Source organism: Emys orbicularis, chromosome 1 (assembly GCF_028017835.1).
Source record: "Emys orbicularis isolate rEmyOrb1 chromosome 1, rEmyOrb1.hap1, whole genome shotgun sequence".
In the NCBI taxonomy this organism is placed as follows: Eukaryota; Metazoa; Chordata; order Testudines; family Emydidae; genus Emys; species Emys orbicularis.
In genome coordinates, this window is record NC_088683.1 from 289,092,579 (window position 1) to 289,103,529 (window position 10,951).

A 10,951-nucleotide genomic window follows, 5' to 3' on the forward strand; every position below is an offset into this window, starting at 1 on the left:
AAGATGGCTCAGTACAGACAGTTTGATAAGAAGCAAGTGTGAAAATACTTACAAGGGGAGATAGATTCAATGTTTGTAATGGCTCAGCCATTCCCAATCCCTATTTAGCCCTGAGTTGATTGTGTCTAGTTTGCATATCAATTCCAGCTCAGCAGTCTCTCGTTGGAGTCTGTTTTTGAAGTTTTTCTGTTTTAAGATAGCCACCCGCAGGTCTGTCAAAGAATGGCCAGACAGGTTAAAGTGTTCTCCCACTGGTTTTTGAGTATTATGATTCCTGATGTCAGATTTGTGTCCATTAATTCTTTTGCGTAGAGACTGTCCGGTTTGGCCAATGTACATGGCAGAGGGGCATTGCTGGCACATGATGGCATATATCACATTGGTAGATGTGCAGGTGAACGAGCCACTGATGGTATAGCTGATGTGATTAGGCCCTATGATGGTGTCACTTGAATAGATATGTGGACAGAGTTGGCATCGGGCTTTGTTACAAGGATAGGTTCCTGGGTCAGTGTTTTTGTTCAGTGATGTGTGGTTGCTGGTGAGTATTTGCTTTAGGTTGGGGGGTTGTCTGTAAGCGAGGACAGGTCTGTCTCCCAAGATCTGTGAGAGTAAAGGATCATCTTTCAGGATAGGTTGTAGATCTCTGATGATGCGCTGGAGAGGTTTTAGTTGGGGGCTGAAGGTGACAGCTAGTGGTGTCTCTTTGGTATTATTCTTCAGGTCAGAAAAGTCTCTGAGTTCCTCCGTGTCTCAGGAGAATACTATACTTTCCTGCTGAAAATCTCTACCTCAATAGTTCAGCCCACTTTTTTTCAAACTTCAGAAACAATGGTGATGGGTTTGACATGAAAACCTAGATGAATATTTAACCTACCTAAGTCATGTCTACATGTTTTACATTAGACTTATTTCCTGTGTAGACATTATACATACATCATGCAATTACAAAAAATGGCTGGAGCTGTTATATACACACTACAGAATCAAAACAGCTTTATACTGTTTGATTATATTTTTGTGCATTACAGTGTAATAGCTTGCACATGAAAAATGTATTACTGACATTTTTCAGTATAAAATTTAATTTTTCTCAGAGATGCTTTTTCGGTTATATGCTGGCTATTTCTTTGTCCCTTTTATCATCTACTCTTCAGTGCTAACTGCACGCAAATAAAACACTACTTTTATAAAGTAAACTTAGACTATAGCTTGGCCTTTCATTGGGCCAAATTCTGCTCCTCATTCCATAGGCTTAGGTGTATGGATGCTCCAGGGTCAGGTGAGGACTCCTCCCTATTCCAGGCTTCAGAGTCCAAGTAGAACCACTCCCACTGCAGCCTCAGAGTTGTAGAAGCCTAGACCTCAATTGCTTCCACAACGGGGTTTGGTCAGTGTTGCAGCCTCAATGGCCAAGCCCCTCTCCTTTTGCTGGCCTGCCCTCACACCATCTCCAGAAACCCCCCTGCCATGTTGCCCTGGGATGCAGGCTGCCTGTTCAGACTCCACACCTGGACACCCTCACACTTGCAGAGGAAATACACTGAGTCCACCGCACTGAGAACTTTCAGTACCTGGAGGAGTTGGGAAGTGGGGACCGTGTTTGTCCATCATCTCTGTACTGCCCAATCATATAGTAAATCCAGTGTTGTGTAGTAGCAGTTTGAGTCGAGCTGGTCAGAAAAGGAAGGGTTTTTTCCATAGACAACTTTGACTTTTCATTTAAAAAAAAAAACAAAAAAACCACAAAACCAATTTTCCACCATCAATCAGATTTTTCAGCTGAAAAAAGTTAAGACTCCGTCTTTATTAATGAAACTCAGTTTTCCATAGAAAACAGTTTTGACTGAATTTTTGATCAACCCCAGTTTTTAGGCCACTAAATACATTTGAGATAAACTGAAGAACCATTTTCCTGATGATGCTAAAGGTGATTTTTTAATTAATTATGGATTTTCTCTCATGAGTACAGGAGTTAATTTCTCTATCACCTTGTTTCTCTGACATGTTGTTTAAAGACTTGAGTTCAAATTCTGGAGCTTGCTCAGTTGTTCGGCACATGGGAGTTCTGTGCATGGAAAGGCTTTCCCTTTTATTTTATTCAATATAGTCCTCATTTAAAGGTGAGCTGAGATTGGATTGGATTATGTGGTAGAGAGCCTTTGTCTGTGACACCAATTCAACAAGAATCCATAGGGCTGGAAAGTCAACTCCTGCTTCCTTTGCCCAAGCAATCAAGGCCTGAAAAGTAGCAGAACCACTGAGCACCTGCTGTACTAGGGTAGCGTTATGGAGAGTCTGTTTAAGGGTGTTCTGTATTAGAAAGAACACTGCTCCATTGTGGGTTACTCACAGGCTGTGCAGTGGTAGGAGGGATAGGAGTGGACTGGGAGGAATGATCTTGCGACCAGTCAGTTTCAGAATCTAGATTAATTGTTTAAAATCCCCCTAAAAGAGAGGCCACAGAGAACTTGCCTGGCTGCACTCAGCCCTTGATTATTTCATTCCCCACACTAGAAAGTCCATGTGTAGAAGGGGAGAATCTGGCCCTTACATTGTATTGATTCATTTCATTTGTTACCAAGGGATTACTCTCCTCAAGAAAGAAAAGGGAAGAGAGGGAGGGGAGTGAGTTACTTCTGATGTTGAGAAGTGGGTTTGTGACAGGTAGTGATTCATAGTGCAGCGGTAAAGGGAGATGAGAGCCAGGAAAAAGAGAGTAGCACTGGTCATGCCAGTCCTGGGCACTGCTACCAGATGACAGACCACAGAAGATGGCTGGTAACGGACATCCAAGAAAACTCTGCTGTTGAAATGCAAACAGCAGATTTCAGTAGCTCTCAAAGAGGATATTGTTGTCTAGCTCCAGTATATCATATGTGTACTAAACAATTCTGTAATGTACCATATATATGACACACAATTGTAATGCAAATTAATATTGCAATGCAAAGTAATGTGGTATAATTCATGAAAATCTATGAACTTTGATACAGAGAAACTGATAAGCAAGACATTATATTGGTCCACAGTTCAATCCCTTAATGTCAGAAAACAATGCACCTTATTACCATTTTTAGTATGCCATGATGCTTCTACTGTCATGTCAGTGATGCACACTTTATTGTTCTGTTTAAGAATAAACTGTATTGACAAGTGTTTTTCTGTTAGACACTGCCCCACTATTTCTTCATTCAACTCCTGCAAATCATGTTACAATTTCTAGCATTATGCTTTTTTCAGACCTCATTTAACCTCTTCAGTGGCACAGAATGCATTTCCAAGGACGTGGTAGCTGTATGTCCTTGTGTTTCAGTCAAATGGATGGCTTATGCTGGAGCTGGCTGGGTCCCTGAGTGTGCAGTCTATGTGGTACTCAAGAAATTAATGCCTATTTGACATGAAGCCAGAGTTAACACTCCAGTTCAGCAAATGTATATCTGGCTTCTATACAATGGAAATTTGGGTGACGCCACTAAAACTGATTTCCCAAAGACCCTGAAGTTTTAGATCAGCTTTCATGTATGGAAGTCTTCTGAATTGTTTGCTGAACTAGGCCCTTAAAGCTTAATTTTATTTCCATATTTATTTTGTTCAAAATAGCTTAAAACCAAACTTGTTCCTCAAATGTCTTTCAATGTTTATATTCTAACAAAAACATTAAGAGCACAGAGATAGCAGATTGAAAAACTGAAAAAAAAGTCATGAAATGCCAGTGTTAAAACTGGCAGCTAAACCTTAATTTTACTACCTTGTATGTATGCATTATATGATCACATAACAGAAATTGCATCTATAAAGTGCTATAGGTATATTTGCTGTAAGATGCTAAAGACCTGTTATAATCCCCTGCCTCAAGCAGCTTGTACTCTAGGGGTGAAATTCTGTGCTGTGCCTCTAGGAGGTGCCATGCCCAACTTGCAACCCAAAGGAAGGGGAGGCTATAAGCCACATTTGTGCCTTCCCAATCCTGGGCTGCTTCAGGGGAAACAGCCTCTGGAGTACTTTAGACAGCTCCAGAGAGATATCTGAGTTAAGGCATCCTCCCTATGGGCTGCAGCTGTGCTGGAATCTCCCCAATGGTATGTTCTGTGATCCAAACCAACACATCCCTCGAGTCCCCAGTCACGCCACCACTCTACTTAATATAGTAAAACACCTAATAAATATAGTATCTGGATCTCTTGTAACATTCAACAAAGGTGGAGCCCATTGCAATCATTTAATGTGGAGGTGGCAAGGCACCAGTAAGTACTATATAGAACAGAGCAGGGTGTTTCATGAAATAAATGGGTCTTTAAATGTTTGAGGGAATACCTGCCTGCTATTTGCAGCCTGATCCAAAGCCCACTGAAACTGATGGGGGGGGGGGGGGGGAGTCTTTCTTTTGGTTTCAAAGGGCTTAGATCAGGCCTCTGTGAACATTAATTGGAAAGTGTTTTGAAATGTAAGAGGTACAAAGCCCGGACTGGGCAAAGAGGGCAAGGGAAGAGAGTATAAATGTGAAACTTGGACAGGCTTAGGGAGTGGATAAAGGTAGTGTAGTAAGCAGACTAAGAACGCAGTGTGCATTGGCAAGTGACGTGCTGAGAAAGTGTTCTTGGCTACAGCATATAGAGAAAATGTATTTAGCTGCTGATCAATAATACTTAGATGTAGCCAGAGGACTTATCTATAGGAGTTAGCTTTATAGAAAGAGTGCTTTGGTTTGTCCTTATTTGCCATGTGACCTCATCTTCTCTGCATAGGTGCCAAAATGAAGCTGCAGATGCTTTCTACTTTTAAAGCAGACAGTGATGTGAGAGACCATTGCATAGGCGGTTTGGCATAGTGGTCACTGCCAGGCAGGTGTCAGAGTCAAGGATGGCCATGAGGCTGTGGTCAGCAACAGGGATCAAAGTAATCACTAGTGCCAGGACCAATAGGCAGGAGTCATGGTCAGTCAGACCAGGGTCAGAGACTGAAGATCCGGACTTGTTATCAAGCTGGAGTCAGAACGCAAGAGTTGGGGTCAGAGAGTGGAGATCGGAAGGCAAGGCAATGTCTGGAGCTGCAGCAAGCCAAAAATCTGCATGGTTGCATGGCGTACTCTCCATAGTTAAATAGTATGTGTGGGCCAGTTAGCAGGGTGCTGTTGCTCTGGCCTCTTCAGGCATTACTTCCTGTGGTGCCTAATCTCCATAGTGCTCTTTGGCTGTGGCTCTGCATACCACTGGGAGGTCAATGTGCTGACATAAGCTGTCCCAGGCTCCATGGACACTGATTTTAGTCCCATAGATCCTTACAGATGGTCATTAGGTAGTCCAAGTGTGAGGCACAAGATTTTTCCTTACTCTTTCTTTCTGGGTTGCCTTTCCTTCCCCCTATCCAGCACTTACATTAAATTATTGCTCTTCTCTCGTCTCCCAGCATTCAGTAAGACCACCTGTAATTGTCCACATGCCCAGAATATTAACACACAATATGTTGCTCAAATTCTCAGAAATTTAGGCAAATCAAATATTTTCTTACCAATTTTGGACACTCCATTAGAAATATGGTTGATCAACCTGGCTGCCACAGAATCAGGGCCGGTGCAACCTATTAGGCGACCTAGGCGGTCGCCTAGGGCGCTAGCATTTGTGGGGGCGGCATTTTCTTCGGCGGCGACTGCCGGATCTTCGGCCGCCCCGGTCGTTGTTGGCATTTAGGTGGAGGGAGGTGGGGCAGGGGGGCGCGGGGAGGGCCGCCTGCAGCAAGTAAGGGGGGGGGAGGCACGCAGGGGAACTCCCCGCCCCAGCTCACCTGTGCTCCGCCTCCTCCCCTGAGCACGCCGCCCCGCTCTGCTTCTCTCCCTCCCAGGCTTGCGGCGCCAAACAGCTGATTGGTACCGCAAGCCTGGGAGGAGGGAGAAGTGGAGCAGCGACGGCGTGCTCGGGGAGGAGGTGGAGCAGAGGTGAGCTGGGGTGGGGAGCTGCCGCACGGCTCCCTGGGCGGGGGGGGGAGCTGCCACGGGGGTGGGGAGCTGCCGTGGGGGGAGCTGCCGCAGGGCTTGGGGAGGGGGCGGAGCAGAGGTGAGCTGGGGTGGGGAGCTGCCGCAGGGCTCGGGGAGGGGGCGGAGCAGAGGTGAGCTGGGGTGGGGAGCTGCCGCAGGGCTCCCCGGGCGGGGGGGGGGGAGCTGCCATGGGGGAGGCGCCTCAGGGTGGGGGGGGTGGGGATCTGCCGCAGGGCTCTGGGAGGGGGCGGAACAGAGGTGAGCTGGGGTGGGAAGCTGCTGCACGGCTCCCTGGGCCTGTGGTGTAGGGAGCTGCCGTGGGGGGGGGCGCCTCAGGGCGGAGGGTGAGTGGGGAGCTGCTGCAGGGGGGGCGCCTCAGGGCGGGGGGGGGGCGCAAGGTGGAAGTTTCGCCTAGGGCACAAAACATCCTTGCACCAACCCTGAACAGAATGGCAAGATTCCTTCTCTTCCCCACCCCAACCACAAAGTAACCTGTTTGTTCTAAGCCTGCAGAAGCTGGGGTAGAGCTGGTTGGGATATTTCCGACAAAATATTTTTTCCATCCGAAAATGCTGATTCATCAAAAGCAAAACTACAGGAAAGGGTTGGTTATGACAAGCTTCTGGTTTTGAAAAGAAATTGAAAAAAAGTTTGTCAAAATATCTCATTTTGATAGTTTCAAAATGAAAAGTTTGGATTTTTTAAACAACTTTGTTTTGAAATTTAACTTATAGAACAAAATTAAAAGTGGCTAATTTTCTAAATGTTTTGGTTTTATCAGAACAAAGCATTGCTTGATCTAATCTGGATTGCTTTTGGATTTTTGGTTCACAAACATTTTTGAGATTGACTTTTCATCCTGATTCAGGATGGGAAATGTTTTTTTGAAATCACAAGTTCTCATGAGATGGAAAAATTGTTTCCCACTCAGCTCCACTCAGAGGGTGGATTTGACCCAAAGGATGTACATTTTAAGGGTACATCTTGCAGTATAGAGCCCTGAAACTAACTTTTATTTTTAACATTAAAGACTCTGTCAATTTGTTCAAGGCATCATTTAATTATTATTTTTAAGAACATGCTGTGGGCTCATGCTCTTAACAAAGTTTCACTGATACTGACAGGTAAACACTACTATTATAGAATATGGCTACCTCCTGATATTATAGAATACTATGCAACTAAGTACCTTACAACTAAAATTATAGCACAAGGCAATAATACACATCCCGTTACGTGCTCTGTGTAAATATACACTGTAGCATTAAATTGAAAATCACTGCCTTTTCTCCAAGTCAATGGTATTTAATATACTGTTCTACAGTACTGCATATTGCAATGGATCCATGACTGCAATTATTACAAGGGGAACCGAGGCATTTGCCCTTTGATAAAAAATTAATTTCCTAATAAAGGTATTTGGATTGTACGCCGAACCTTATAGCTGTAGTATTCACAACGTATATGCTAAAGTGCTTTTAAACTTTACAGATCCAGGCTTCTTTTAATGATTTGTAGAAATGCCTTGCTTGGCTTTATCATCTTACTGCACATTGTAGAATCCTTATTATTTTTTAATAATTAAGTGAAAAAGGAAGATGTCCTTAGTTGAACAAGCTCACATGCCTCCTGTTGAGTTTATCTTCAAGCAATTTACATAATGAGTTTCCTTCGAGTATTTTAGAATGTAAGTGTTCATTTGAAATACATAGCAATGATACAGGTCTCAAGCTTGCAAGATGCTCTTCATGGGAAGAAGAAAGTGCTCAGCACCTTGCAGGATCATATCCGCAGAGATCACTTAGTACAATGACTTGTCTTAGCTCAGCCATTTATTCTGGCTATTTTATTACTATTATTTCTGTATCGTTGTATTATCAGTTGTTAAAAGGAAAACAAAGTAGAGGGTATTTCTGCTTCCCTGCTGCTTGCTAGAAGAATGTCTCTAATCATAGGACAGGTTGGAGCAGCATAAGCTTTGTCTGCATAGACAGCTTTGATGTTATTTCATGAAGGAGTTGGTTTTGTCTGGGGAAATCTCTTCTCCCCTTAGTGACTTACTGTTTGAGAGGGGCTACGTGAGGGAAGATGTGGTGGCTGATATGAGAGATGAAAAAAGTGGTGCTGCTTCAGTCAAAAGAAAGAAATTCCTTTCTAACAAAAACCCCCTCAGCACTGGCAATGGTCTCTGATATTAATGCTTCTTCGAGATGCTGTAACGGAAAGGTAGCCATTTTTTTCTTGAACTATAACCATTGTCACTGGCCTTTCTGCATCTTTCATTCACTGTCTCTCTTGTACATATTTATTCTTCTCTTTGTTATACCACACAAACAGCTCTTTATTTTCAATCCAGCATCTCTTCCAATTTTTTAGTGTGCCAATTTCTATGCATTACCATGTACGCTATTGCTGCCAGCACACACAAATCAAAATCCTAACTGCAGAGGCTCAGTTCAGAGAAGTATTCACAACTGCAGACTCTTTTAATAAGTGCTTATATTTTCCAAGCATTGTATAAACTTTATCTTATCTTCACAGCATTCCTTTGAGACAGATAGTAATATTTATCCCCATTTTATAGACAGCTTCTCTGTGTCTTAGTTTCACTAAGTGAATTTCCCAAGGCCACACATTTTCAGGAGCAGAGCCAGATTTAAGATGCAGGAGTTGGCTCTCAGCCTAGTGCTTAATCCATTAGGTTGTGTTTTGCACAGCCAAGTTGTCTGTAGTGCTACACACAACAGCACCCCTTCAGTAGACCTCTGCTACTCTTGCCTGAAGATGTCATTCCTGTGACTAGTAGACTTTGAGGGAAGGTCAGGCACTTCATCCCCTCCACACACACCCTCAGAACAGCCTCTTGGCAAGGAGTTTAGAGTTGTGGGGGAGGGGGCTTATTTGCCTCTTGTGAAGGTTAACAGTGGGCATTAGGATCCAGAATTTTTCCACTGAGTCCCAGCACTACATCTTCACATTTACACTTCCTTGGCCTCATAAAAATCCCCAGAATTTGCACCCCAGAATGTAATGTGTTTCTGAACCCTAACAGTTGTGAAATTGAACTCTGAGTTTTAGAAGTATATTCAGGGAAATAAATACCAGGGAAATTGCTGATCTCAGAGAACAGTGAATAGAGCCAAAGTAGATGGACCCAGTGGAGGCAGTCTCAGGTCCTGCTGCTCTCTTTCCATGATGGGAACTGCATACTGTCCCTACCCTTTCTCAACTTGAAGAGGAGCTTCCAGGAGGAGAGCAGTGTGCTGCCATCCTAAACTTCTCCACAATGCGGACTCACCAGGAAAAAGAACAGGAGTACTTGTGGCACCTTAGAGACTAACATTTATTTGAGCATACGCTTTCGTGGGCTACAGCCCACTTCATCGGATGCATGTAGTGGAAAATATAGTAGGAAGAAAGTGCCACAAGTACTCCTGTTCTTTTTGTGGATACAGACTAACACGGCTGCTACTCTGGAACCTGTCACCAGGAAAAGTTATTCCTCACTGTGATGCTGTATGATAGAACTATGACCATTTATATCATTAATATTGCCACTGTTAGACAATTTCAACAAAACTTGTACAAAGGTGTGAGGGGAAAAGTTATGATTTACTAAAGATGATTATCCTGTTTAAATCCATGTATCATCACTGGATCTGAAGTTATGACTATTGGCTATAGATTTGTAATCCAAATGTGTTTGTTCCTGGGATAACACCCACCAGATAAAATCTACATTGAAGCCAGGCAGCTTTGTGTTGATGGCCCATTAAAGACAATTACCTCTCACAATGGGCCATAGAAGAAACTCAACCCATCCAGCAAGTCTTCCTGTGGATGCCTTAGCCTCCAAGTAGGCAATGGCTGCTCCTGTGAGTCATCAAAGCCATGTAAGGGCATGTGACTTGCTCATGTGACCCTGGACTCCATCTTGTGCCTGTGATTTTCCACAAACTGAGACTGTGAGCTTTGTTTGGGACAGTACAATTCCATCCACATGGCAGAGGATATAAAAGACCCTGGAAACATCTCCATCTTGCCTCTTTCCCACGCTGACTCTCTGGGCTGTGGATTTACAACTGAAAAGAACATATTGACTATGGACTGAGGACTTTTCAATCTTTTTTGGAAGTTACCAGAGACATTACAAGCCAGCAGTCTGTAACATCACTGCTACAAATCTGATATAAGAACATTGCAGTGACCGTATGTATATGATCTATTTACCACTTTAATTCTCTTCTTCTTTTCTCTTATAAAATAGATTTTAGTTGCTAAAGGACTGGCAACAGCATAATTATTGGGTAAGATCTGAGTTATATATTGACCCGGCTGTGTGACTGATCTCTTGTAGGGTGACCAGATGTCCTGATTTTATAGGGACAGTCACGGTTTTGGGGTCTTTTTCTTATATAGGTTCCTAGTACCCCCCACCCCCTGTCCCAATTTTTCACATTTGCTGTCTGGTCACCCTAATCTCTTGCGATCAGAAGAACCTTTTGTTAAAATTGGTTTTCGGTTATCACTCATAAAGTCTAGTGTCTGGGTGGTGAACCAAGGGCCGGAATGCTTAAGGAGACTGTGCTTTTGACTTCGTGTTAACCAGTGTGGTGAAACAGAAGTTAGCTTTTGTTACTGGCTTGGTATACCCAATAGTAGAATAACCACCAGTTTGGGGTGAGTCTGCCCTATTTCTCGGCTCGGTCGGCCCCTGTCCCTGGCAGCAGGGCCCAGGCTGGGGGCGGCCCACTGCTACCCCAGCTGCCAGGGACAGGGGCCAAGCAAGCAGGAGACCCTCCTCTGCCTCCCCTCTCAGCATGCTTGGCCCCTGTCTCCAGCAGCCGAGCCTGGGCAGGTAGCAGGCTGCCACTGTCTCCCAGCCAGGTGGTCTCAGGCAGAAGCAGGTCTGTCCCGCTCCCCTCCCAGCTGCCAGGGAGAGTGGGTGACTGTGCAGGGCAGGCGCAGGGAGAGGAC